This window comes from Lepus europaeus, unplaced genomic scaffold, assembly GCF_033115175.1.
Source record: "Lepus europaeus isolate LE1 unplaced genomic scaffold, mLepTim1.pri SCAFFOLD_3_1, whole genome shotgun sequence".
Classification (NCBI taxonomy): Eukaryota; Metazoa; Chordata; class Mammalia; order Lagomorpha; family Leporidae; genus Lepus; species Lepus europaeus.
The window spans coordinates 10,205,462-10,226,569 of NW_026909276.1; the positions used below are offsets into that span (position 1 = coordinate 10,205,462).

At 49.5% G+C, this 21,108-nt stretch overlaps 1 pseudogene; it reads left to right on the top strand.

Annotated features, from left to right (window-relative positions):
• Positions 1-17,724, top strand: part of LOC133755188 (guanine nucleotide-binding protein G(I)/G(S)/G(T) subunit beta-1-like) — a 28,717-nt pseudogene extending 10,993 nt beyond the window's left edge.
• The last annotated feature ends 3,384 nt before the right edge of the window (positions 17,725-21,108 follow it).

A 21,108-nucleotide genomic window follows, 5' to 3' on the forward strand; every position in this document is an offset into this window, starting at 1 on the left:
GGGAGACAGAAGTTGTGTTGCATGGTAGCTTCATCTGGACAGGGCTTAGTTGTGCTGTGGGGTGCTGGGCCTTCACCAAGCAGGTAGGAGGTGAGCACTCCAGTTGTAGCTCAGTCTCTGAGTCTGTGTGTTTTATTTATAAAATGCAGAAATACAGCCTTTCATTTAGTTACTCATTTTTATAAGAGGTTCTCTAAAAGGCATTATACTTTGAAGTATAAATCAAATTCTTTTAAAATTTAATTCAAGGTTGTTTGTATTAAATTTAAAAAGTACTGTAATTTGTAAATATGTATGTGAAAATCTAGCCCAGCTATATTTTACTAAAGAATATCATGTATATAAACAGGTTGCAATAATTACTCCAGATCTGTCTGCACCTAAGGAGGTGTGTGACAGTGTGGATTATGATAATTTCCAGTGACAATGCGCTGTTCTTTTTTTTGAGTTCACACCATGTGGACAGGTGGTGAAGTGCCCTCCGTGCAGTCTGTGGCTGCCGCACATTAGCACTACAGCGCCATGGCTGGTGATGCCACAGCCACGCCTGCAAACTGCTCTGAGTCACTGTGGCCCTGCTTTGCTCTCTTATCTCCTATGCAATGAGAGTTGAAGACCAAGGGAGAAATTGGTGTCCATGGGTTATGCTTTTGAGCTGGAAGGTGAGAGTCCCACCGGTGTCCTGTCTGCAAGTGCACGCCATCCCTCTGCGCTCCTCCTGGGTCATGACTTGTGATACGTCCCCTCTGGGAATTTGTGGCCTGTGGTGGGCTGGACAACATCTGCTCCATTTACAACCTGAAGACGCATGAAGAGAACATCCACGTGAGTCGGGAGCTGGCCAGACATACAGGTGCGCTTCCTTATCGACTCCTTCTGAGGCCAGGTGGCTCTCCTTGAGCACATAGCACACTTTGAATTCTCACCTCTGTCAGCTACTATTTAGTGAGGTTATTTCAAATAAAAGTTGGGGTAGTGGCCAGAGGTTTTCTGAAGAAAAACTTTGGATTTAAATTATTGTTGTCTCCGGTCATGGGGTGTCCAGCTCCTCTGCTCACTCCCTACACAGTTGTTTCCGGGTTGGCATAGACGCATGGTCCAGTCTTGACTCTGACAACACACTTCTCCACCATGAGCTCCTTCCCACAGATGTACCATTTAAAGCACATGTGTACTCTGAGTCCACACTGGCAAGTGATCTTGTTGCAGGGAGGTGACTCACACTGTGTTGGTCCTGGTTGTCTTTAAGTATTGGGTGTGGGGCACATTGAAAAGTTCATGGAAAATGGAACTAAAAGATGAGTTTATTTTGTTGCAAACATATTTTCCTGTCCTATGAATGGGGGGTCTTTGTAAAGTTAATGGAAATTGCATGTTGTCAGAAAACTGCACTAGTTTGAAAAGTTTCTTGCATGTGTTATTTTGCCACAATTCAGCTTTCAATGGGACTAATGAGAAAATGAAGTGCCCGACCTAGTACCTCATTTCCGGGGCCTTGCTATATTTTCCATTCTCAAGAATTCTGTCCTTTTAGTATTTTCATGGCAACACCATGCCAGGCTTACCTGTTTCACAAATGCAACTAAAGACATTGTCAAAATCAGTGACTAAATCATATTGCTGCTGACCTCTGCTGAGCTGGCTGCTGGATGAGTGAGTTTGGGCCAGGTGAGGGTTGTTGCTGCTTTGCTTATTTCTCACCATCTGTCTGCTCTGCAGTTCCCTTCTCAATATTCTGGCTTCTTAAGGGAGAAGCTTAAGTCACTGGTTTTAGAACTTGTTGCTTCTCAAACATAGGCACTTCAAGTTAGAAATTTCCCTGAGAGGTAACTTCTGCACATTCTGATACATTGTATCCTAATTATCAATGCATATGAAACATTGTCAGTACTCACCATCACCAGTGTAAGTCATGGGTGGTTTAGTTTTCAAATATCTGGATTTTCCTGGTGCATTTCTTACTGCTCTCTGACTAGAGGTCTGTGTCCTGTCTATTGGATATCCTGCTGATGTTGTTTTACATCTGGGACGTGTTCTTAATGAAGGTGCTGTGTGGGCATGTGGACAGGTGTACTCTGGGTGTTGGTCATGGGGTCTGTCCACAAGTGTGTGTCAGTCACACACTTAGAGTTAATCTGAGAAGTTAGGAAAAATTTAGTCTTTCACATTTTCTCAAGCATTTACTATTTTTAGTGTTCTTTGTTCCTTCCTAGCGATGTGAGTTTTCTCCTCACTTCCCATCATCCTGAAGAGATTCCTTCAGCCTTTCTTTTTTTTAGATTTCATTTACATATTTGACAGGCAGAGTTACAGACAGTGAGAAAGAGACAGAGAGAGAGGTCTTCTTTCCATTGGTTCACTCCCCAAATGGCTGCAACAGCTGGAGCTACACCAATCTGTAGCAGGAGCCAGGAGCTTCTTCCTGGTCTCCCACACAGGTGCAGGGGCCCGATCACTTCTACTGCTTTCCCAGGCCACAGTATAGAGCTGATTTGGAAGATAGCAGCCGGAACTCGAACTGGTGCCATATGGGATGCCAGTAGTATAGGCCAGGGCTTTAACCCACTGTGCCACAGCATAGGCCCCATAGCTTTTTCTTTTCTTTTCTTTTTAAAGATTTATTTTATTTATTTGAAAGAGCTACATAGAGAGGTAGAGACACAGAGAGAGGTCTTCCATCTACTAGTTCACTCCCCAGAGGGCTGAAATGGCTGGAGCTACACCAATCTGAAGCCAGGAGCCAGGAGCTTCCTCCCAGTCTCCCACATGGGCACAGGGGCCCAAGGACTCAGGCCATCTTCTACTGCTATCCCAGGCCACAGCAGAGAGCTGGATTGGAAGAGGAGCAGCCAGGACTAGAAACGGCGCCCATATGGGATGCTGGCACTTCAGGTCAGGGCTTTAACCAGTTGTGCCACAGTGCCAGCCCCAGCTTTTTCTTAATACACATTTTTAATGAGCTTTTTGAAAACCTTTTATGCATAGATTCCAAATGTTTTTTCACCAAAAAATAAGTGCATCCTAATTTTTCTCTTGCTATTTCTGAGGCAGAGAGAGTTCCCATCTGCTGGTTTTCACCCCAAAATGTCCACAGTGGCCAGGATTAGCTGGGGGCCAAAGTTGGGATCCAGGAACTCCATCCAGGGGTCCCATGTGGTGGCAGGAGCCCATTATTTGAGCCATCACTGCTGCCTTCCAGTGTTTACATGAGTCAGGAGCTGGATGCAGGAAGCCCAGTGCTGTGTTGTGGGGGATACAGGTGTCTCAACCACCAGAGTAACCACACATGCCTAAAATTTCCTTTATATTCCATTTTCTGTGAATTTTTTGAAGTTCCCTCATATACTGTAATAAAAGTTACTTAAAGCGGGTGGCGGAATAGGAAGGGAGCACACTGATAGTCCGAGGAGAGACAGTTTAATAAAAGTGGAGATACTGCAGGTTCAAGGAAGAGTAGGGGAAGAAACAGCACAGGAAACTCTTCCAGAACTAATGATTCACAGTGGACCTGCGTGGAGAGCATGGGAGCCCAAGTTCGGAACACCAGCGGCAGACTCAACACACGAGCGCTGGAACACAAGGTGAGCCGAACTTCAATAGCCTGAGACACCAGTGGGAAAGCGGAAAGAGGAGACTAGGGGGAATGAGGCTTGAAACCCCATGGGGAAAAGTTCACCAGGCTAACTAGAAGAGAGAGAGAGAGAAAAAAAAGTGACCAATATGGACTTGAGTTTCTCTCTCTCCGCTCACCTCTGAAAGGCAAGCAAGACAAAGAGCAGGCACCATTTTGGACATACGTCATAAGCAGGGTGACCTCAGATCTGCACTGGCCCTGAGCCTAGCAGAAACACCTGACTCTGGGGGGTGTGTGTGTGAAATAACAGGAGATTAGGATCTAATGAATGTGTGGTGCTAATGAACTTAGACTGTGAAAAAAGAGACGGTGGGGGAGAGAACTCATGGAATTCACATGAGTACTCTCCAGAGATGCTACAATTCAGTAACCTTGGCAACCCAGTGGGAGCCTGGAGTAGAATTGGAGCCCACACTGAGGGCAGCACAGATTCCCTGTGTGGTCCTTGGGAAAGAGCTCCCAATCTCTGGCTCCTGTGGGTATATTATTCGCCTGCTAACTACCTCCAATTCCTTTCAGCTGTGAGGAATCACTTCACTTTTGAATCAAAAAAAAAAGAGAGAGATTTACCACGCCTAACCTGGGAGTGTCACCTTTGACAATCCTCAACCCTGAGGAAACAAACAAAGGCCTCAGGCCACACCCATCTCAAGTCTCTAAGGCTCCATCGAAAGCAGACAGTCCACTTAATCTAGAGCCATAGTATAACAAGAAAAAACACCACAGTGAAGAAACCAAAGAATATCTCCAATATGTCAAACAACAAATGCAAAAACTGAGGTAACAAGAACAAGGAAGACACTATGATGCCCCCAAATGAAAAAGACACCCCAGTGCAAGATTATGAAGATGATGAGATAGAAGAAATGCAAGAAGTGGATCTCAAAAAATTGATAAGAACATTAAGAAGTTCTCAAAAACTAATTCTTGAACTACAGAAATCCTTAATGGACAAGATAGAAAATCTCTCCCGTGAAAATGAAATATTAAGGAGGAATCAAAATGAAATGAAACAACTAGTAGAACAAGAAACTGTAATAGTGATGAGAAACCATAATGAAATGAAGAATTCAATAGATCAAATGACAAATGCATTAGAGAGCCTTAAAAACAGAATGGGTGAAGCAGAAGAGAGAATATCGGACTAAGAAGACAGAGAACAGGAAAGTATAAAGTCAAACCAAAGAAAAGAAGAGGAAATTAGGAATCTAAAAAATATTGTTGGGAATCTACAGGATACTATTAAAAATCTCAACATTCGGGTTCTAGGAGTTCCTGAAAGCATGGAGAGGGAGAAAGGATTAGAAGGCCTTTTTAGTGAGATACTTACAGAGAACTTCCTGGGTATGGAGAAGGACAGAGACATCCTAGTACAGGAAGCTCATAGAACCCCTAATAAACATGACCAAAAGAGATCCTCACCACAACATGTTGTAATCAAACTCACCACAATGAAACATAAAGAAAAGATCCTAAAATGTGCAAGAGAGAAACGTCAGATTACTCTCAGAGGATCTCCAATTCGACTCACAGCTGACTTCTCATCAGAAACCCTACAAGCTAGAAGGGAGTGGCAAGACGTAGCCCAGGTACTAAGAGAGAAAAACTGCCAGCCCAGAATATTATTTCCTGCAAAGCTCTCATTTGTGAATGAAGGTGAAATTAAGACTTTTCATAGCAAACAGAAATTGAAAGAATTTGTCGCCACTCGTCCTGCCCTGCAGAAGATGCTTAAAGATGTGTTACACACAGAAACACAGAAACATGGTCACCAATATGAAAGAAGGTAAAGGAAGGAAACCTCACAGCAAAAGATCACAGGAAGCTCAATTTCTCTTTGACGTAGAATTAAAATCTGATTCTCTGTTAAAGCAATGTGTTAAAATAATCTATTATGATCTCTTGATGTCTGTTAAATTCTAATTGTTCAAAAACAGCTGAATTTTTATTAAGAGCTATGGGTTATTTAAATATGTGCTTATTTTCAAAGATTTGAATAATCTCCTGGTAACAATGATCAAATTTGATCTATGTTATGTCATGATTTTAAGGAATCCTATTTCAACCAGATATTTTGGATTTTGAGCCCTCTTGGCATTCTTGACAGGCATTCAAAAAATCAAAGTTTCAAACAATCTGGACTCTAAAATTTCCAGTAAGTCTTGGACTTTGCTTGTTCCAGTTTGGGCCCAACTGAAAAAATCGAACTACCTATGTCTCTCATCTTATAGAGACACCAACTAATCAGGCTATTTGGATTATATTAGAAGTACTGTCAAGATGTGACGTGGTACTAAATTTTAAGGTTCTATAATGGAAAATGCTATTAATACAAATGTTTGAGAATTAAAAGTCTAATGATCTTGTGTTACTAGACATGATAGTTATCTTAATGAGAAAGCCCCAGAGACCTAAAGTGTTAAATACTTGTAAAATCCTACAGGTGCTTTCAAAAATACTGTGAAGTAAGCAAGTGCCTCTTGTTGGTTGATAATTTTAAACATGGCGACTTAAAGTGTTTTGTCATCCACAGTTATATATGATTTGCTGCTCATAAAACTAAGGCGTTGTTGGTTCTGTGTTTAGCTGTCCTCCTATAGGTTCCTATGGACTTTTTCCAGCCACTTCTATTGTATTCAGTACTTTGGGATGGCTCTGTAAACAGATGAAGCCAATAATGTATTAACAGTACCAACTGAGAGAAAGTATGGTTAACTGAGGTTACTAAAAATAAAAAGCAATTCAAATCAATTGGCAATCTACAAAAAGAGTTAAAGATTTTAAAAGCTATTATTAAAATTGCTATATGAGTCTATTATGTTATGTTATATATGTGTTCATATTGTATGTCCACATGGGAAAATTTTATTAAGAATTTTATTTTAATTGGCTTATAGATAAGATTGTCCATAAATTATAAGCTACTAAATTTAATCAAAGATACATTTTAATTCATGTGACCTGAATCTGTGTATCATATGTTTTAAACTTGTTGGTAGAAAGAAACTAAAAACATTTTATATGGTTGTGCTTAAGTTTACTGGTTAAACAAACTACACCATGTTAGATGTTTAAGAGGTGTTTTCAAATACATGATTCTTAAAATTTATAGAAGGCATTGGACCTTCTGGTAAATGTTTTCTTAAGTTGTTATCTAATGGTTGAAACGGTGTGCTAAGTATTCATGTGATATTGCTATTGTCAGCAAGCGATCTAGGACTTGCTCCCTCATTTCTCTATTCTAAGCCCAACTTGTTCTTTCATTTCTCTATTCTCTTCAAGGTAGGAAACTAATTCTATTACGAAGGAATCTGTAGGATGCACAATTTAATCTTTAGACCTTAGAAAAGAGATGGCTAACATTTTTCTGTAATAGCATAGCCAAAATAAGAACTTAAATAATAATCTCATAGCTAGATTTACTTCGCCATCAGCGAAGTATACAGTAAGTAGAAAAAACCTCCCTTTCAAAACAAAGGGAAATAAAGTTTTAAAGTGAGAATATAATTTTCCTCATGAGCATTGTCTACCCTAGAAAAACTACTATAGAACATGCCTGTGACTATAGACTTGTAGTTCAGGCCACCGAAGATTAGAGATGGGACATGGGCACTCCCTTGACTTGCATCCTCTGGTCTGCTTTAACACAAACCAGGAGGAAAAGAAAGCTAGGCATCAGAGCAATGGGTGGCAGGCCTATTAATGGCTGATCTGTACAGTGATCTGCCCTCAAGGAGACCCAACAGGCCAGTCCACTGCAGTGGCTTTCAATGTGGTAAGCCTGGGCTTCAGCAGAAGTCAGCTTGTGATGAGCCCTGGCAGCTCTGCCAAGAGTTGGATCACTGGAAATGGACCTGCCCTGGAGTCGAAGGATGCCCAGGTCAGAGCCACAGATCTTATTGGCTCTAAGCTGAAAAGCCCTTCACTCAGCCCAACTTCCAAAGTGACCACTGCAGCTGAGGGGACAGCCAAGCAGGGTCAGCAACATTGCAGGCAGAACTGTAAATTTCTTGTTAGAGATGCCACCTGCCTTTACCTGGCCAGCTCTCTTCCCAGGCCAGCTAAGTAATGAAAGTCCACAGGGTGCCTTCCCCCAGGTGGTTCACACCTCCCTTAGGATGTACCCCATATGAAGAGATAGATAGGTCTGGGCCTCTTAACTTACAAGGCCTAAAGCCCACCAGATTATTACCAGGCCCCTTCTGTCAGGTTCTATTTGCCTCTCAATCAGAAAAATTACTTGTAGCTTAGACAGCACCTTTCTTAGCTCCTCTAATAATGACTCTGTCCTTTGTTCTAGAGCCTGTCCAGCGCACTTGGGCCTCATTCCTTTGTAATCATAACCTCTACTCTACCACCAATGGCTCTACTCCCAACCTGTGTGTACTGATGGTCCTCTTCCCCACTTAATGCTGTATAATAGTTCAGACCTGGTTAATGCCACTCTTAGGATCTTTGGTTACTATCCTCACTCTGTCTTTTATGACCTTGTGTAAATATGATTAGATTTGGGGAACTTGGAAGGCTTCCATAGCCTTGGCAACTCATGATGACAGCCTAGGGTGGTTACTGGCACCATAAACTAGAGTGTCAATTTGTTGGGTCAACAACAGGAGTCACTTGTGCACTTGCTCCTCTTGTGGGATCTCTGTCCTTAATGTGCTATACATTGTGATTTAATGCTATAACTAGTACTCACACAGTATGTTTCACTTTGTGTTTCTATGTGGGTGCAAACTGTTGAAATCTTTACTTAATATATACTAAATTGATCTTCTGTATATAAAGAGAATTGAAAATGAATCTGGACGTGAATAGAAGGGGAGAGGGAGTGGGAGAGTGGAGGGTTGTGGGTGGGAGGGAAGTTATGGGAGGGGGAAGCCATTGTAATCCATAAGCTGTACATTGGAAATTTATATTCATTAAATAAAAGTTTAAAAAAAGTTATTTAAAGCTTGCTCATTGAGTCTTTCTGGAATCTTGTCTTTCTCCAAGTTGGAGAGACCTTAAGCCACATGTTTCACGTGTTTTCTGGCCTCCTGCGGCTTTGCTGGTTCTCTCCACCACCCCTTCCTCAGATTTGCTCATTTGTATTTCTATTCAGGTCTGCTTGATGTCTCATCTTTGTCAACTCCCAGGCTGTCTAGCTCTTTTTTTTCATTACTAGAATCTCTTTTTTATTTTATTTAAGACTAGTTTTGGGATAGGTGTTTGTCATAGTGGTTTAGCTGTTTCTTGAAACTCCCACATCCTGTATCACAGTGCTGTGTGTGTGTGTGTGTGTGTTTTAACATTTTATTTATTTGAGAGGTAGAGTTACACAGGGAGAGACAGAGAGAAAGGTCTTTCTTCTTTTGGTTTATTCCCCAAATGGCTGCAATGGCTAGAGCTGCACTGATCTGAAGCCAGGAGCCACGAGCTTCTTTCCAGTCTCCCACGTGGATGCAGGGGCTCAAGCACTTGGTCCATCTTCTACTACTTTCCCAGGCCACAGCAGAGAGGTTGATTGGAAGAGGAGCAGCTGGGACTAGATCTGGTGCCCATATGGGATGCCTGTGCCACAGTCGGAGGATTAACCTATGCGCCATGGTGCTGGCCCCAAGTGCTTGGGTTTGAGTCCCAGATCCAGTTCCTATTCCAGCTTCCTGACAACATGCGCACCCTGGAAAGCACCAAGTGGTGACTAAAGTCCTTGGTCCCTGCCCTCCATTGGGGATGCCCATGTCGAATGCCAGCCTCCTGGCTTTGATGCCACCCAGCCCAGCTGTTGTGGGCATTTGAGGAGTCAGCCACCAGGTGGAAGATTTCACTGTGCCTCTGTCTCTCTATTGTTGAATAAAATAGAAATAAATAAAAGCCTTTTAAATTTTTCTGTTGCTATTTCTTACGTCTTTGTTTATTACTGAGGTGTTCCTTTGCTTCCATGAGCACAGTTACAGTAGCTGCTGTCATTTTGGCTTCTGCCAACCTGGAGCAGTACCTCCTGGGAAAGGATGTCCTCGTGCCCCCTGCCTCCTGGTAAGCAGAGGGATGCAGAGGAAGAAAAAAGTTGTTAGCTAATTCCAGCATCTCATCTTGAGGTTGGTCTTTGGATGACATTTTGCCAATTTTTCCCATCCTCTTGGGAGGACAGGGGCTGCATTAGCTGAGCCATCCCTCTGCTCTCCAGGTCTTCATTAGCAGGAAGCTGGAGTTGGGAACTGGAGTAGGAATCAAACCCAGACCTTCTGATGTGGGATTTGGGCATCCTAGCTGGCATCTTAAAAATAAAAAAAAAACTTATTTTTATTTATTTGAAAGGCAGAGTGAGAGGCAGTGGGAGAGGCAGAGAGAGAAAGATCTTTCACCTACTGGCTTATACCCCGAATGGCCACTCCAGGGTGTAGGTGCCAGGAACTCCATCCTGGTCTCCTGCATGGCTGGCAGGGGCCGAAGTGCTTGTGCCGCCTTCCCCGTCTTCCCAGGCTCATGGGAAGTCAGATCAGAAGCAGAGCAGCCAGGAGTCAGGTCAGCACCATGATATGGGATGGCGGTGCTTACGTGGTTTCCTCCTGCAGTGAGAAGCAGGACATTGTGTGTATTCATGAAAGACAGGATGCAGAAGGAAGCTGCTACCCTGTAAAGCATCCCCCAGCAGTCAGCACTAAGTGACTGGTTATTTCTGTGGTTGCTGCCTCGGCACCCCCACCCCCCTGCTCTTCCACAGCAGTCACAGTTGGCCTCAGGCTTTTCCCATGCTTCCCCCATCCCATGGCCTCCCTTCCAGCCTCCCTTCCATCTGACCAGCATAACAGATACGCAAAGAAGGAATTTCCCTTCCCTGGGCCCAGAGGGGTCTCAGGCCAGCTGGGAATCATTCAGATTCCTGCGTTGGCATGATGTTTTCAACAGTTGTTCTCTGTTGGCCTTGGTGCTCTCTCTGATGTTTCTAGCTGGAGCCCTGCAGGCTGTTCCATCATCTCTTCCTTTCCTGCCCACCTGTGCTCCCCAGCTCCCCTGCTCCCCCTCCCCACAGGTCCTACTGACAGCTCTTGTGTTGTGTGTGGCCCAGGTGCTCTGTGATATCTGTCAAGTCTGACTCCCTCCCAGTGGCAGTGCCGGCATTCCTTGGCCTGCTTGTGGGTGCCCAGTGGGCTTCCCCAGCTGGGGTCTCTTCCTAGCTCCTCAGCAGATGGGGCTGCTCTCCCAGGTGCAGGCCAGAGCATAATCTCAGTGTGAATTCAGTGTGGATATTTTACAAGAGAACTCTGAGTCTCTTTCTTTTGTTTTTCACCTACAATTCCACCCAGAACTACGGTGTCACCTTTAAGAAGTTTGGAAAGTTCCATCGTGTGGTTTGCCTACCTGGCCCTTCTGTGGGGCATGCAGGCATTTGTGGATCTCACCACTTTCTGTATGCCTGCAGTGAAGGCCACTGTAGGTGGATGGTTCTGAAACTCACATTCATGTTCTTGGGGCGAATTGCCTAAGGGACTGCATGGGGCCATGATTCCAAGACAGCAGCCCTCTGCACTTGGGTGTGTGTGTGTGCACATGTGTGTGCATGCAGCCTCCTGCACACAGGTATGAGTGTGTGTGCTTGCACAGTCCCCTGCACACGAGTGTGTGTGTGCTTGTGCAGCCCCCTGCACAAGGGGTATGTGTGTGTGTGTGTGCGCGTGCAAGTGTGCGCACTCTTGGGTTGTTTTTGTTGTTCCAGTCCTGATAACTCAGCTTCCTGGGTGGTCCCTGCTACCTCCTAGGAAGGCACCTTCATGCCCCTTCTGCTTCCCACCCTTCCTCCCTTCAAGCTCGTCCCTGTAGCTGGTGGGCTCCACAAGGCTTGGAACCTCCATGTGTGTGCAAGCACCTGTGCTCTTGCTACACACCTGCTTTTCTGTTTGGTGTCCATCTGCCCTGCACCTCTGCAGGTCCCCAGAAGGCAGCAGCACAGCCTTTCACCAGGGCAGGGAAGGGCCACTTCCTACCTGATGTGCTCCTGCCTCCACCCCCGGGAACATGTTCACTGCTCAGGGGCACCAGACATCATGGCTGCCTCCGTTGGCTAAGGACTTGGGTGGACAGACAGCTCTGCACTTCTCCACAGTTGACACAGGGAAATGGGGGGCTTGGGAACAAACCCTCAGAAGCCTCCTGCTAAGAGTAGAGCCTGGAGCTCTTGCTCCTCACCACTGCCTGCCATGGGCCAAGAGGCCCCTGTGGGAAGCCCTGAGAGAGAGGCTGGGCTCTGCACCCCAACTGCTGCCTGCTACCCCATGCCACACTGGGGCCTTTGCTCCCTGGAAGGAACAGCTTTTCTGGAATTATGCAGGATGATGGTTTCCACCCCTCGAGTATCCACACTTTGAGTCCCCTCCTTGGTGTCATTAGAAGCAGTGTATGCATGGGTTTTGAAAGCTCTCACCACACATAGTTACAAAGGAACACTAGAGCAGCCTTCCCAGCCACTCCTTGGCCATACACCTGGTTCATGTGCCTGATGGCCCCAGGCCACACGTGTGCTGTGGTGCTGCTTCTGGTCTTGATGTGACATGGCTCGCAGGCCGGCAGCACTCGTGCTGTTTGAGGACCACTCTAGAGACCCTCAGGAGTTCTCGTGGTTGGCTGTTGTGGGGGAGGGTGTGGTCCGGAGACCCTCAGGAGTCTCATGGTTGGCTGCTGTGGGGGAGGGTGTGGTCCATAGAGCCCAGGCCTTTCACCTGAGCTGTGGCTCTTGGGTGAGAAGTTGGTGGCCAAGAGGCCAGCATCCTGAGGTCACAGTTCTTTCCTGCCCTTCTGCGCTCACCCATTAGGGGTGAGCACTATGAGTGATGTTGTCTGAATGGGAGCCTCCTAACCTGGCATGGGGATGCAGGGATTTTTCCCAGAAAGAATTAACAGCTGCACTGATGAATGGGGATGAGTGAACCAGGTGCAGGGCTGCACGGGCTGCAGAGGGTGCTGGCTCGCCACCCAGCCTGGTGTTGTACGCATGCTTTCCTAGGCACATAGCTGCTGTCTTGAGATCATCCCCCCATGTGTCAGTTCTCTGTCATTACACTCCACGCGGGCTTCTCCTTTCTACATGCTTTGTTTCTGCATTTTGCTGATCCACACGGTGTCCCTTGCCTTGGCTGGTGCAGCCCAGCCCTAAGCAGGTGTGTCCCTGACAGTGACCAGTGTCCCCAGAATACTCAGGCAGGTTGTGCTGGCCCCCACACTGGCTGTGATAGCTGTTCTGTCCCTACCCTTTGAGTCCTCGATGAGTTCTAGGTGGTGGTAAGTGCACTGGTCCTGTGGTCACTTGGACAAGAACAAGAGTGTGAAACAGTGGTAAACCCTGCACAATCATGTTTGGACGCATCCAAGTTGCATTTCTGTCTTCACTGTTGCTCATTCCAAAGCTGCTCAGGACAGGGCTTCTGGGTGTGTCCCATGTGTGCTGAGCCCCTTGGACCTGGAACCCCTCCTTCCCAGTGCCCCCTCCCCCCACTGGACATAGTGTCACTGCCAGAATGCTGTGTTTTCTTTTCCTGTTGCTTTGTTGTTGTTTTTTAGATTTTATTTATTTATTTGAGAGGCAGAGTTACAGACAGGAAGAGGGAGAGAGAGAAGGGTCTTCCATGTGCTGGTTCACTCCCCAAATGCCTACAAGAGTCAATGCTGAAGCCAGGAGCCTGGAACTCAATCCAGCTCTCCCATATGAGTGACACGGACTCAAGTCCTTGAGCCATCATCTGCTATCTAGCAGGGTACACATTAGCAAGAAGATGGAATCAGAAGCACAAGTGGAAACTTGAACCCAGGCCCTCCAGGGATGCAGGCGCCCTGAGTGGTGTCTTAACCACTGCACCAAATGCCCACTCCTGTTGCCTTGAGGATCCCCTGGGACCTAGGAGCCCTGGCTGCCCTGGCCCAAGGCTCCTCTGGCCTTTCATGCTTGGCACCTCCTTCCCTTCTCATTTGGTTGCCTCACCCTGCCCTGCCCTCACCCACAGGTGGACACGTGCTGCGATGGCATCTTCCTTCTCTGCCCCTGGAGGGTGAGCTCCGGGGAAGCAGGAAGTCTCCTTTGTTCAAGAATATGTCCAGGGGGCCGGAAGCTGCCCAGCATGACTGGTTCAGTTCTTGTTGAGTGGGTCATCTGTTTTCCCAGAATAGCAGAGGAAAGACTACAGGTGTTCTGTAGGTGTGGGGTCTGTGTGAGGTGCTGTCACTGTCCTGCTCTCTGGCCTGGCCATGGTCTCAGCCCTGCCTGGCAGTGGTTGCTGATCTGGCCCCATTGTTTGTTTCTCACTGAGCACGAAGGAAACATGGGGCATCTGTCTGAACTTTGAGATGTGTTCATGATGCCTCCCTGGTTTCTGTGTCTACTAAACCATAGGGTTAGGGTTTGCTCAATACAGGACATCATTTGGATCTGCTCTTTGCCAGGTTACTTGTCTTGCTGCTGATTCCTGGATGACAATCAAATCATCACCAGCTCTGGAGACATTACATGGTGAGTACTCGAGCCAGGCCTGCGGTACCTTGAGGTCATGGTCAGAGCCAAAAATTTTTGACACAGGAAATGCTGTCCTTGACCTTAGCTGGACCGTTCATATCATCTGAAATGGCCTTGGGGTTCAAAACACAAAATAACAATGGGTGGACCAGTAATACTGCTTGTAGCAAGTGCAGATGTTTGAACTACAGCTGTGCATCCAGTATCTGCTTCTTTTTGTTTCTCTGCATATTTTCTTTTTTTAAAAAAATTATTTGTTTGAAAGGCATAGGGGGCAGTGTTGTGGCATAGCAGGTAACATCATCACCTATAGTGCTGACATCCCATATGGGTGCCGGTTTGAGTCCCGGATGCTCCACTTCCAATCCAGCTCCCTGCTAATGCACCTGGGAAAGCAGCAGAAGATGGCCCAGTGCTTGGGCTCCTGCCCCAACATGGGAGACCCTGATGAAGCTCCTAGCTTTGGCCTGGCCCAGGGCTGGCTGTTGTAGCTATCTAGGGAGTGAACCAGTGTCTAGAAGATCTCTCTCTCTCTCTCTCGCTCTCTCTCAAAAGATAAATAAGTATTTTTAAAAAAGCATAGAGAGACAGAGACAGAAGAGACCCACCTTTTGCAGGTCACCCCCCAGCTGCCCACAACAAGCCAGGGGGACAGGCTCAGACTGAGTGGCAGGGATTGAAGCACTGGGGCCATCACCATCTGCCTCCCAGGAATAAGTGGAACTGGGACTCAAATCCAGGCACTGCAATGTGGATGCAAGCATCCAGGCAGCATTTCACGTCCACCACTCGCCCACCCCAGCTCTCCCGTTCTCCCTCCATGGGTGCTGTTTGTAGTCCTGGGAGGGAGCCACTGCCCTGTGAGGCTGGATGCAGTTGCAAACGTCAGGTGTTGCCATCCAAGGAAATTGTTCTCAGCCTTCAGTTTTCTGGAAACCCACGTATATAATCTCTCATTTTTTTTATTTGTATATAAATGACCAGCATTTAAGTCAGAGTCATTTTAGACAAACTGCCCTGGTAGATTTTCTTTCTCTCCTTCCTTCCTTCCTTCCTTCCTTCCTTCCTTCCTTCCTTCCTTCCTTCCTTCCTTCCTTCCTTCCAGATTTATTTATTTATTTGAAACAGTTACACAGAGAACTAGAGGCAGAGAGAGGTCTTCCATTCACTGGTTCACTCCTAAATTGGCCGCAATGGCTGCAGCTGCACCAATCCGAAGCCAGGAGCTTCTTCCAGGTCTCCCATGTGGGTGCAGGGGGCCAGGACTTGGGTCATCTTCTACTGCTTTCTCAGGCCACAGCAGAGAGCTGGATCAGAAGTAGAGCAGCCAGTACTCCAACTGTTGCCCATATGGGATGCCGGCACTGCAGGCAGCAGTTTTGCCTGCTACACCCACAGCACCAGCCCCTGTTGGGTTTTGTCATGGCTTGGTGGCAGACCTTCACAGGCCATGAGTCTGACATCAATGTCATCTGTGTGAGTCTGGGGGCCGCAGCTCGCTTTGTGGTCTAGCCTGCAAACTGTCAGCTATTTTTCCTCTCTGCCATGTAAATGCAACCTGACTCACAGAGTGGGGTACAGATGACTTCTGACGTGACCCCAGCCAGCTGCCCGTGTGTCGGCCATTGCTCTCAGGCATTGGTGGTGTGGCAGTTCTGTGACAGGCCCTGTACCCACCCCTTGCAGGCCCCAGCAGGGTGTCCTGGAGCCACTCTGGCATACTCTTGAGCCCCTTGGCTGAAGGCAGTGCTTTTGCCTTGCAGCACCCTGGAGGTTTTTAGATGTGTCTGGATGCCTCTGGTGTACTACAGAGTTGTCCGTTGCCCTGCTCAGTCCCTCCCTCCTGCCTGAGTTCAGGCTGAATACTGGTGGCCACAGAGGAGTGTCAACTGACCACATCTCATTGTTGGGTTGCAGTGAAAGCTGCTGTTTGGGGATAGCGGCCATGGTATCCCCACCCTGCCCCAGTTCTTTCCAGAGCCCAGCCCTGCTTAGTTTCCTGCTGTGTCTGCGTCACTGTGTCACTGAGCAGTCACATGCTGCCATGGTTCTCTTCCTCTTCTAGTTCTTTCCAAATGGCAATGCATTTGCCACCGGCTCAGATGACACCACCTGCAGGCTGTTAGACCTTCGCACAGACCAGAAGCTCATGACCTACTCCCACGACAACATCATCTGTGGGATCACCTCAGTCTCCTTCTCCAAGAGCAGGAGGCTACTCCTCGCCAGGTACAACGACTTAAGTAAGCGGCTTCAAGTGCAATGTCTGGGACATGCTCAAGGCTGGCAGGGCAGGTAGGTGGCCGGGGCTGTGACCGACACACATGGGCTGAAGCATTAGGTTTGTGTTGTTCAGGCTGTGCATGATGGGGTGGTGGTAATGGAGACGTCCACCACATCCATGCCCTGGCCCCTGCCAGTGCTGGCTCAAGGCACACCAGAAGTCCCTCCCATGTGTACCTGTGAGGAGAGCATGGCACAGCAGAGTGGGGACCCTGAGCCCTGGGTGCTCCCTCTGAGCTGCCAGGCTGGAGGGTGGTAGGGTGGGCAGGTGTGCTTCTATTTGAAGTCTTTTTGTTAGAAACATGCTTTTATCTTTTAAATGAATTAATTTATTTAAAAGGCAAAGAGACAGAGAAAGGGAAGGAGACCAGAAGGGGAGAGAGAAAGAGAGAGAGATCGTCCACCCACCAGCTTATTCCCCAAACAGCTGAAATAGCTAAGGCTGGGCCAGGCCAGAGCTAGGAGCCAGGAGCTCCATCCTAGTCTCCCTTGTGAGTGGTAAGGGGCTGAAGCACTTGGGCCATATTCTGCTGCCTTGCCAGGCACATGACAGGAATCTGGGATCAGATGCAAAGTAGCTGGGCTGTGACACTACAGTAAGGCAGCCCGCCTAACCCACTGCACCACAGCACCAACACCCAGTGCATGTGTTTGTTTTGTTTTTTAAGTTTTATTCATTAGAGAGAAGAGTGCATGCCCCCTGAATGGCCTCAGTGGTCAGGGCTGGGCCAGGCCGAAGCCACGAGTTAAGAGCACCTTCCAGTTCTCTCATGTGAGTGGCAACAGTCCAAACACCTGGGCCATCTTCTGCTGTTTTCCAAGGTGCATTAGCAGGGAGCTAGAGTGGAAGCGGAGCAGCTGGGACTGAACCAGCTCTCCCAGGGGTGCCAGTGTTGGAAGTGGTGGCTTAAGCCAGTGCACTATGGTGCTAGCCACTTACTTAAGTGCACCACGGTGTGCTCAGGGGCCAGCACGTGTCACGGGGCATCACTGTGTGTCAGTGCCTTTCCCAACTCTACCCCACCTTGGTGACCGACTCAAGGCTGGGCCCTGGAGTGTGTGTCCCTGGAGTGTCATCTTTGCAGAGGAGCAGGGTGCTATTTGCACCCCTTGGACACGACGGGCACCATTCCTCCTGGCTGCCTGAGGTGTTGTGGGCACACATGGGGTGACTGTGGCTGTTTGCTCCCTCCCAGGTGTCCTGGCTGGTCATGGCAACTGCATCAGCTCCCTGGGAATGACAGATGATGGCATGACCATGGACACGGGGTCCTGGGGCAGCTTCCTCAAGATCTGTCTTCTTTATTTCTTAAAACAAACATAAAGCAAAAAGCCAGTTCTGTTGCAAATGGTTGCTGTTGGATTCTGAGGAAGGGAGAAGGGTGGGAGCATGTCTGCTCCTGGAGGCCGTGCCTGGGGCCAGAGGCCACCCTGCAGTGTGGAGAACCCACCTACCACCAGACACCGGCCTCAGTCTCCGCTCCCTCTTCCCCTCCCCTAAACTCTCAGGGTGGGGTAGATGGCTTCATCCCAGTCTGAGTGTGTGGAGTGTGTCTTACTAGAAAAAATGAGCGTTTGCCCTGAGAATGTGAATAAAGGCAGAGACTTCATGTGTCACTGAGCCGCTTTCTTGCTTACAATTGGATGACAGCATTTTCCTGGAATGACAGGATTTCCCTGAATCCTATGGAATCTGCAGGACCCCCAAGAGGTCCCTGGGGTTTTTGTGGCTCAAAGTGCTGGTCTCAGTGCAAAGCGTCCCCACTGGGGTATCCCAAGGGATGAGGGGATCCTGGCTGGCTTTGCTGCTCCAGCTGGGTGTGAGGGGCTCCCTCAGCCACCTGGTTGTCATGGCCCAGGCTGTTGGGTTCATTTGAGATGGGCCTCGTACTGTCCATCTGCCACATTCTGAAGCAGCTGTTTAGACAGGTGAGTGTAAACTGTGCCTGCGTGGGGCCACCTGTGCTGTTTGAGGCTCTCAGGGTGGGGGTACTTGGCCGGCTGGCAGGGGTGGATTCGCCTGGCTCCGAGCTCCCCCACTTCTTCCTGAAGTAACTGTTTTTCATAGATGTGCGGGCTTTAGCCCTGGGGCTATCTCAGAAGAGCCCCATGTAGAAGAGAGTGTCGGGGAGCACCTGAGGTCCCTCCTGACAAGGTGACCCTGTGCAGGCAGAGGCAGGGTCATGCCTTGGGGCAGTGTCTGAGCAGAGCTGGTGGCACTACTGACCACATGCTCTTGGAATTTCTCCTTCCCACAGCCCAGCCCTTGTCCCTTCCTTCCCCTTAGCTCTGACCTAGGACAGCAGGTGCCTTAGTTTACCTTAGCAAAGCAGAAGATGAAACTGGTCCCAAATATGGCATTCGGGTAGTGGCACCTGGCAAGGGTGGGTTGGCAAGGAAGGGTTGTGGCCAAGCCACATCTCAGGTGCAGGATTCAGGTAGTGGCACCTGGCGAGGGCAAGGTGGCAAGGAAATGGTCATGGTCAAGCCACACCTCGGGTGCAGGATTCAGACTTCCACAGGTTGAGGGGGATGGGGAGCCCCTCAACACATCCCACATGTGCTGTCTGCACCCTGAGTGCCAGGCACCCCCTTCCCTGCCCCATCCCAGTCTGCCTTGCAGCTCCCATGATGCTCTAGAACCTGGCCCTGCCCCACCTGTGGAGGTGTACATACCTGTCAGGTGCTGGCAGGTGCATGTGAGTGCACCTCCCCTGTCCCTAGCAGTTCCCCCAGCCTCTTCAGCCTTCTGGCCACTCCAGCCTGCCCTTTGTCCTGGAAGTGTCTCTGAGGGCCACACCAGCTCCATGCCAAAGATTCTGTGCAGACCCCTGTTGCCCTGCCCCTGGCACAGCCTGACCCTCAGGAAGGAGCCCACAGCAGGGGCACCCCACTCTGCCCACAAGCACGACACAAACATGCCACCCAGTGTTGCTGCTGCCATGCCAGTGGTTGGGCTGCCAAGGGGACTGACCCAGGGCAGCTGTGTTCCTGGGAGAAGCAGGCCTGGCCACACTGCCCCGTTCCCCAGCATGGCTCCTCCTCAGAATCCACGGTAACTTTGGGCAAGTTACTGGGCCTCTGTACCTCAGGATGGAGAGACTTGCTTCACGGGATGGAGGAGGGGGGCTTGTGGAAATTGCGAGCCCCACCCACCCCAGGCACCTGCCATTTGGAGGGATTCTGGTCCCTGGGCAGCCCTGGTCAAGACCGTGCCCCTCCGCTTCCCCTCCTCACTCCCCACTGTCGTCTGCTCCATCATTGACCTGTCTCATCTGCTGAGCCAGGTACAAGGCAAAGGGTGCCATGACCAAAGCAGCCCAAACAGATGCCTGTCGCATGTGCAGCTGTGGGTGAGGGTCCCAGAGGAGGGTCTTGGGCCTGGGAGCTGGTCCCAGCCTGCTGATCAAGGGGTGCGCTGACCTGGGGGAAGCTCATGGCACACCTCCATGGGGAGCCTCAGCCCCTCCTCCCGGTCACTTCCTCTTCTGGGTGCTGAGCCCAGCCAGCTGAAGTCAACTTCCCCACCCCTGAGCTGGGAGCACAACCCCAAGGAAAGCTGAAGCCTAAAAAGCCAGGGGCGGCCCTCCCCCTACCCCCACCTCAGCCTGAATGACAGGAGGCAGCTCTGGGAGCTGCCCAGTCCTGTGCCTCTCCCAGCCCTAGGCCTCCAGAGAACAGGCCGAGGTTGGTTTGGTTTGGAGTGTACACGCCCTAGGGCCCATCCCTGAGAGCAGCTCTAGGGCTGGGACCTGCTGCCCCTCCCTTGCAGCCCCTGGGAGCAGGCCGTGTCTCCTCCCCCGGTCCTTGGCCTCTGAGGACTTCCAGGTGCTCTGTCCGTGGCGTGAGCGAGCGCGGGTCGAGTGCCAGGGTGGATGTGAGCCCTTGGCCTCTGAGTCCAGGGCTCCGGATTGCACAATCGAGGTCTTCAGAGGAAGCCACAGCGCTTGTTTTCTCTGAAGTGGGAGGGGCTGCCCTGGCAGCCTGAGGCCCAGGGTGGACGGCTCCCCTGGTCAGCGGCCGGGCAGCGCTCCTGTGTCCAGGAGCACGCTGGACAGGTAGGTCTTTGGGTTGAGCCCCGCGGCGGCGGCCTCTGTAGACCTTCAGACGTTTCTGGTGGCTGGCCCCAGTTCCCGTCCTGGAAATAGCCATCCACAAATGCGGCTCAGGGCTCCCTCCATGGCGACGCCGGCGGTCAGCCTGGAGAAGTGGCCGAGTTTACACAACCAGCCAGGGTAAGTTACAGAAGCTAAGAAATCCCCCAGCCACCCTCGGTGCCCCTGCTGCCCGGTGGTCCTGGGCTCCGGTGCCCTCAGGGAGACAGCACCAGGCCCAACAGCCTCTGGTCAGTGAGAGCCTGACCGCAGCGGGTACGGAAGGGGGCGCCCAGGGGCTCAATCAGGGAGCCCATGTGTGTGTGTGTTTGTGTCTGTGCCCGCGTGCGCAAAGGAATATTTGGAGGCGAAGAGGCCCTGGGGCATCTGGGCCCAGCGGGTTCTGCCCCTGGTCAGGCGGGGCCCGCAGTCCCACAAGAAGCTCCTGTGGCCTAGTTCGCTTCTTTCCACCTCCAGAGTCCTCCACTCTGTGGACTGCGCACCCCAGAGAAGCCCCAGGCCCAGGGCAGGCGTGGCCAGTCGCAGCCACACAGACCCGCCAGCCTCAGCGAGTCAGGGACCAGCGGGCGCGCACTGCACCCGCACCTGCTCGC